Source organism: Callospermophilus lateralis, unplaced genomic scaffold (genome assembly GCF_048772815.1).
Source record: "Callospermophilus lateralis isolate mCalLat2 unplaced genomic scaffold, mCalLat2.hap1 Scaffold_65, whole genome shotgun sequence".
Classification (NCBI taxonomy): Eukaryota; Metazoa; Chordata; class Mammalia; order Rodentia; family Sciuridae; genus Callospermophilus; species Callospermophilus lateralis.
In genome coordinates, this window is record NW_027514826.1 from 3735789 (window position 1) to 3743475 (window position 7687).

The 7687-nt window shown below is 33.8% G+C and overlaps 1 pseudogene; it reads right to left on the bottom strand.

The window, feature by feature from the left end:
- Nucleotides 1–3512: 3512 nt before the first annotated feature.
- LOC143390148 (small nucleolar RNA U13) lies at nucleotides 3513–3621 on the bottom strand (annotated as a pseudogene).
- Between the last annotated feature and the right edge of the window lie 4066 nt (nucleotides 3622–7687).

Below are 7687 nucleotides of genomic sequence, written 5' to 3' on the forward strand. Positions count from 1 at the left end.
TGCAATGTGATAGACTATGAAGAAAGACAAGCATTCTTGGACAAGGGAGAGGAGGCAGTGGCTTTAATTTTGAATATGGAGACCAAAAAAAATTGAATATTTGATCTGAGAATTAATAGAGAGAGAGAGCAAGCCATGTATCAGGAGAAGAATTCCAAGAAAAGAAAGGAAGAAGAATAAAGTCCTTAAGGCAAGAAGGGCCTGAATTATTCAGGGGTCATTCAGCAACCCACGTGACATGAAAATCATAAACCTGGAGTGTAAAGATATAAAATCACAAAGGAAATGAATACACAAGTCATCTAATGACTTTTGCTTTCCTCCAAGTGAAATAGAGAGCCACTTGAAGTTTGAGCAAAAGAGACACATACGCTGATTCAATTTTAAAGAGATTTATTTCATTTCCTTGATGAAAAAAAAAGACTATAATCAAAATTTTTAGGACACTTTCCCTAAGAAATTAGGGGACACATGATAGTTGAATTACGAGCATTGTAGCAATGAAGGTGAAATTACACCTACAAGAACTTAAAGGCTAGAAGTGAGGCACCATAAAGAGGGTGGATTGTAGAATGACATTATTTTATTTGTTTTAATTATTTTGTGTAGACTAGAAGGACAAAGTGACATTGATGAGATGGAGAAGACCTGGGAGGAACATTGTAAAACAACTAGAGATTCATGTCGAGTACATGAAGGTGGAGATAGCTAGAAGGCATTCCAGTGACATAATAATTAGAAGTTGTTACATGAAAATGCACCTCAGGAAAAAAAAACTCTATACCATTGATAAAGTATACGGAAATCATTAAGTTATAGACATTGTTTACAGTCATTAGCTTGGGTAAGCTCACCAAGGACATGAGTGGAGCTAGAGAAGAAAGTAAAAGCCTTTGGATTGAGTTCTTGGGTATTCAAACCTTAAATAGATAAAGATGATGAGAGGAAGCAGAGAAGAAAACCAAAACAGGTGAAGAAAACATTTCCAAAGTAGAAGTGGTGTTCAGCTTGATCAAATGCTCTTCTTATTTAAATTCTTTTATCTTGATCCCAATTATCCAAATGAGAGTGAGGTCAGTTGTCAGGGTAAGTAGGCCAACTTAGATGGGAACACTGGCCAGAAAGTGATTCTTAGTAGATCTTACATGTTATTGTTATTAGAAACCCAGATTTCATTGTTAGAGACAAAATAAAAATATAAAAAAATAAATTTGAATTGACATTCTAAGAATTCATGACTTTTCAAATGTATTTCCTTGTTCTGCCTAATGAAAAGGCTTAGAAGCAATGTTGTCCTAAATTTTAAGATCCTAAATGCCAAGAAGCAAGAACACAGGTATTTGTAAACATATTATTCCTACTTTTCCAATTATTTAAACATTTTATATTAAAAAATGTAAAAAAAGAATATTGGTGGGCTGGGGATGTGGCTCAAGTGGTAGAGCACTCCCCTGGCATGCACAGGGTGCTGGGTTTGATCCTCAGCACCACAGAAAAATAAAATAAAGATGTTATGTTCACCAAAATCTCAAAATAAATATTAAAAATTATCTCAATTCTCTCTCTCTCTCTCTCTCTCTCTCTCTCTCTCTCTCTCTCAAAAAAGGAACGTTGTTCATTGTAATTCTAGTTATGATATTATCTGCAGGTAACAATTGTAAACCCTGGGGCAGAGGTAATGATCTGAAGTCACTGAAGTGGTGCTCAAAGCAGACTGGTCCTAAAAGACATTTGGTTCCTCAAAGAATGAAACCTCATGAAAATCCAGGTTTTGGTAGCTTTTCCCAGAGCACCTCCCACTGCTCTGACTCCTTTTCTTAATATTGGAGTGGTGGAAAGTCTCTTTTTTTTTCTCTTTATCCCCATCTCCTGCTGGCTCACAATTGCCTCAGATTCTATGTATAAGCTTCTCCTTTACTTGGATATTAGTTTCTGTCAACCCACCTCCAAAGTGTAATGAACATATAGCCCTATGTGATTCCCAATCTTAAATAGGATCTTCTGAGTGAGACATTTCCTGACTTCCCAAACTTTATCTGGTTCTGTTAAGATAAAGAAAGCTTATTACAGAAATAAGGAAAACTATTGTAACACTTCCTCCTATTTTCTGGTAATAAAGGATGCACCAATTAACTTTAGGAGGGGAATACCTACCAAAATGTTCAATAAAAATGTTTAATCAAATTTAGTTACATTAAGATAAGGTGGTTTCATTATCCTATGATTTGAATTTTCCCACCTACTTTTGAGAAAATGGAATAGACTTTCTGCTATACAAGAGTATAGAATATATGGATTGCATTTGCCTTAAAATGTGGTTACTGCTTGCTACATTGAAGTGTGATGCTTAACATTATGTGTCAACTTGGCTTGAATAAGTCTCAAAATTTTGATGAAATTCCCTTACAGAGGTTGCTATGAAAATTTCTTTAGATGTGGCTGATATTTAAATAGATTTTCAGTAAGACAAAATACCTGTCATAATTTGATCCAATCATCTGAAGGCTTTATGAGAAAAGACTGAGTTCTTCTAAAGAAGCATGATTCTGCTGCCAGACTTCCTTTAGACTGAAACTACATCATCATCTCTTTTCTAGCCCACAGGAGTGCTCTGCAGATTTTAGAATTATCAATCTCAGCAAATGCCTAAAACTAAAGCTGTATCCCCTCTCCTCCTGCTACCCCTCCTCTCCTCCTCCTCCTCCTCCTCCTCCTCCTCCTCCTCCTCCTCCTCCTCCTCCTCCTCTTCTTCTTCTTCTTCTTCTTCTTCTTCTTCTTCTTCTTCTTCTTCTCTATTTGTCAAAGCCATCAGACTTCCATCTGTTTAATAAAAATAGTGTAAATGAAACATTAGTTTTGTTATAATTACTTGGTACCTTAATAATTTTAAAGAATTTTTATCAATTTCTTTTGGTATTTATGCTTGTAAGAAAAAATTAACATTGACATTCATACAAATACTATTAACATTCTGAAAATGGTAAATCCACATAATGAAAAATTTGTGTTCACTTTTATGTGCAAAATACAATAATTAAACAGTTTAGGGTAGTTTTTCAGGGCTATTCTGGAAATTTTTATCCAGGATATGAGGCCTGAACATATTTTGAAGCAATTGTGTTTAGGGAAGTGAAAATATAATATACTGGAATTATGTGAAGAGGGTAAAGAGATCAAGAAAGTTCAGATATGTCATTATTTAGAGTTAGACTTCATCCTTTAGTTGGTTTAGAATTGTAAAAAAAATAAAAAATAAAAAAATTGAAAATTGAACAAGACAGTATGTTAAATTGAAAATTGAACAGGACAGTATGTGATATGTATTGGAAGGTAATAAGAAAGATAATTCTTTGTGTTCTTTTTAGACAATTTCTAGGGTGGCTCATGGGCCCCAGGTGGAGAGATCAGAGTAAGGTGGAATTATATCACTTATTAAAAAGAAATAAGAACTCAAGAGAGAAGGAAGGAGTTTAAATTTACCTAATAAAATACCTTCCTTAGCCTTTTTTTGACAACAGATAAGTAATGTGCAGATGTAGTGACAAGATGTAGAGCAAGGCACATCTCCCACACCAGCCACATGAACACCCAATAATCATCACACTTATGAACCAAAAGTATATTTATTCTATTTTTATAAGTTATATTAAAGATTGTTGTCATGATGAAATAAATGATTAAAGTTTAATTCTTTTTTATATAGGTCATAAAATCCATGCAATTATATCTTGGTTAGTATAACAGATTGAATCATATCATAATTTTATCATAATCATATCATAACTTCATGATATACAAAGAAATTTGATGTCAGGAAAATAACTAAAAGAATGGTCTGAATACTTCTTTTCTGCTATTTTTTCCATTTTTTCTGAACCTTTCATTCTGTTATAATTCAGTTATCAATTTCATTTATCAATGGACATGTATGAAGTTCTAACATATTTCAAACTAAATGTACTTGAGAAGTTCACTTGAAGTATACATTTTAGTGTAAAACAGGAAGTTATATAAACTTATCTATGTCCTTCTTGATTCTGACCATCCTTATTGCTATTCTCCTTTCAGTACTCAGAATCAAACTAAATATCTCTGCTCAGTCTTTGTCAGTGCCAGATTTAGTATTTGTGCCATTTAGTATTTATGCCCTATCAAGTTTCTTAACCTTTTTGATGCCATAGATTCTTTCTATGAATTTTGCTTAAAAATATTTACATCATAAAGTTTTGAGACTTAGATAAAATAAAAAATTATTTAGAATATATAGTGCCTCAAAGAGATGCTAACACTATATGTCAATAATATCTTGGTGTATCTTTAATATTACTTGTTTGCATTTTAAATCCTATCAGAAATATGTTTCAAAATTTATTTTTATAAAATAGAAAAAAATCTAGCACTGACAAAGATTGAGCATAGACAAATTTTAATAAATTTGAAATTTTTAATAAAAATTTCTGTGTTATCATCATAGGTTTTTTTCTCTTTTTTCTCTATATGTTTTACCTTATCAAATTAAACAGCTAAAATTGATATTTCTAAATATGAAATTAAAACCAACTGTGGCTCTACAGTGATCTTTAAAGAATATTATAATTAATGATGTTCTTATTAAGATACTATGTCCAGATATCTATGCTAATTTTCAATTTTGAAAGCCAAGGTAAAGAGCACGTGCATTAAATTTGACATTAGGATAGGATAATTTTTCCTCAGTTTGCCCTTGTTTTAAATAAACTATTCCCCTCCCACTGTGGCAAAAGATGTATAGAATTTATTCATACTTTACTCTTCAAAAAGTTCTTAAGAGTAAAGGAAATGTCATTTAATATTTTATGACATATCAGTTGAGGAAAAACTATGTGAATTCTCCTTTAACATCTAGATGAATTTTCCCTCTCCTTGCATCCCCTTAATATGTGGAAGAGCTAATTAAGGTGTGGAGCATTACAGAGTATTGTATGGATTGCTGCAATTAAGTGCACATCTCCAAGCAACATAGAGCCATTATGCAAAACCATTGTGAACAGATGATACATTGAGCAGCACAGCTCTGCTGTGTATCTAGTCCTTGATACTGAGAAATACTTCACTTGAGATGGAATATGCAAATAGAAAATCCACACAAGGTCAGAGTGAGAAGGCCAAAATGCCACCCTTTGTTGGTTTCAAAATGAGAAATCCATTTCTGCTGCATAATCAAGTTAAAATAGAAAAAGAAATCCGTCAAAGAAAATTCAGATATTTCTCCTCCTTTTTGCTTCTTTGTAAAATAATTCTTTGACATTTGCCACTAGAGATAAATAGAAGAATTATTTTCACTGTGCATTATTCCTCTGGGGTGATTTTATACTTTTCTTAATTTCCTAACATTTTTCCTCTTGTATTTACTCTAATGAGAGAAAATGGTGATGAACCATTACTCAAGAAGTCATCCATGATCATTGCTTTATTTATACTTTTCCACTCTCTGAGTTACCTTGAGAAAGAGTCTTTTCATTCTTTTCTTTCTCCAGCTTAAGTACAACAATAATAATAAACAAATAAATGTGTATACTTTATTTTCCTAATAGGATAAAATGATTGATAAATGGTAAAATGATTTTTATTTAGGTAAATAAATTTTTAGTTGTTTCTCTTTTGTGTTCATCTCAGGTGCACAGGGGTCATCTCATGAATTTCTGCATTTTGTCTCATGCTATTCTCCTAACTCACCTTTTTCTTATCCTTCATCCCTAATGCCCACTTCTCTGTTTATGCAGATTTCTAATGAGTTTTATGTATGTACTTGGATAAATATAAATATGTCTCACTAAATAAGTCTTCTGTGCTTAATTCATGTAGCTATAATTCAATTTTATACATTTGAAATTGTACAAATCCAGTATAACTATCTTAACATTGTCTCCAACTTCTCCTGATTATCTCTAATTCTGGCATTTCTGTGAACAATGCCAAAATAAAGCAATCATGTCTATGTTTTTTTCCAAACTTTTTAAAAAATTGCTCTAAACTTAAATCTATGAGTAAAATAACTGGAACAAAGGATATATTACATTTAACTTCATTCATAGTCAGAATAATTCAATGATCTAAATTTTCATTTAAGTATTAATTTTGTATACATAAATTTAGAGTATTCATATATTTAAAGATTTTCTGAGCAAGATGTAGATACTATTTATTTTATGTCTTGAGATATATGGATCTCTCTTTTTTAATTTTAAGAGGAAAAAATTAGATTCATAGAAAAATTGAGGGAAGTTACAGAGACTTTTTATATACTCCTTGCCCCACATGAGCAGAGCTGCCTCAAGTTAACATTCTGTGCCACTAATAATATATTAATATTTGTTATGAGTGTGTGTGTGTTATAGTCCTTGAAATTATACTGATATAATCAATATCCAAAATAGATAGTTTTTCTATCTAAATAGATAGTTTTTCAATATCCAAAATAGATAGATTTTCTTTTTAACCTGGCAGATTTTTATTTTTAATATTTAAATGTTTGAATTATTAAAAAGTTAGCGATATGCTTTTATTTCCTTTTAGCTCTCTAATGTGATGGATTAGACTGTAAGGCTTCTTGATATTGAACCATGTTTGCATTGTTGGGATAATGCCCAATTGATTATGTATTTTTTTCTTTAAAAAACAACCTTTTCCTATTCTGGTGAAGGAGACATAACACAAAATTTCCTCTTGTGATTACTATGAAGCATACAGTTCTGTGGCACCCAACTAACACCACCATGCCATGTATTGTTTTGTAGTACATCATTAAATTTTCTTGTCAGGATTTTGTATCTAAAACCAGAAGTGAGGAAAAATGAGACCATAATTTCATTGACTTGAATTCTTGCTCACTGATTTGGGAACCCAGGTTTCCCAGCCTTCTAAATAAGCTGGCAGCTTTCACTCTGTTTTCTAGAAATCCTTGCATGGGAGCGAAAGGAACAGTTTCCTCCAGGCACATGAAGAATCACCTATGAAACCTCCCTGCTGGTGTCTCTGTGACATTTTTGGGTGCATTTGAGTGTAAATATTTTATGGTTACTTTTTGTCTGTGCTAGGCAAGCACTCTATTGTTGAGCACACCATTCTTTTAAATATAACCCAATGGCGCTCTTCAGTCCCCTGCCTGGCCCCTCTGCCAGGCCCTACCTCTGATTCACCTCTTCTTCAGCTCCTGGTTGTGTTCTTCTAACTGATACTGGAGCTGCTTTCTCTGCTGCTCTAGGGGCAAGTGGCTAAAATCCTCTGAAGCCACAGTCTGCAAAGGAAAGAGAGGGTTGAGTCTGGGATTCTGAAGCTGAAGCTTCCAGGCGCTGCACACTCCTGAGATTCAAGTCCACCTTCCTCCCCTTCCAAATATCTTGGGAGCAAGGTCATAGACAGAGTGAAGAAGGAGTGGGACCCAGCTGGCTGCAGGAAGCAAGCCTAGGGTCCACCACCTTGCTGATGGGAGGGCCAGTGCCATCCCTCCTCCCACAGTCCTCACTTACCCCCATGGCCTCCTGGAAGGATCTGGAAGGATGATAGCCACAGATTGACTGACTTACTGATCTCACTCAATAAGACCAAGGGATCATAGACATAGCTGGTAAGGGAACCCATTAGGCAAGGCCAAGGACATGACACCCTCTAGGGGGAAGAGGGTTGGGGGGGCGTGACTACCAGCTGG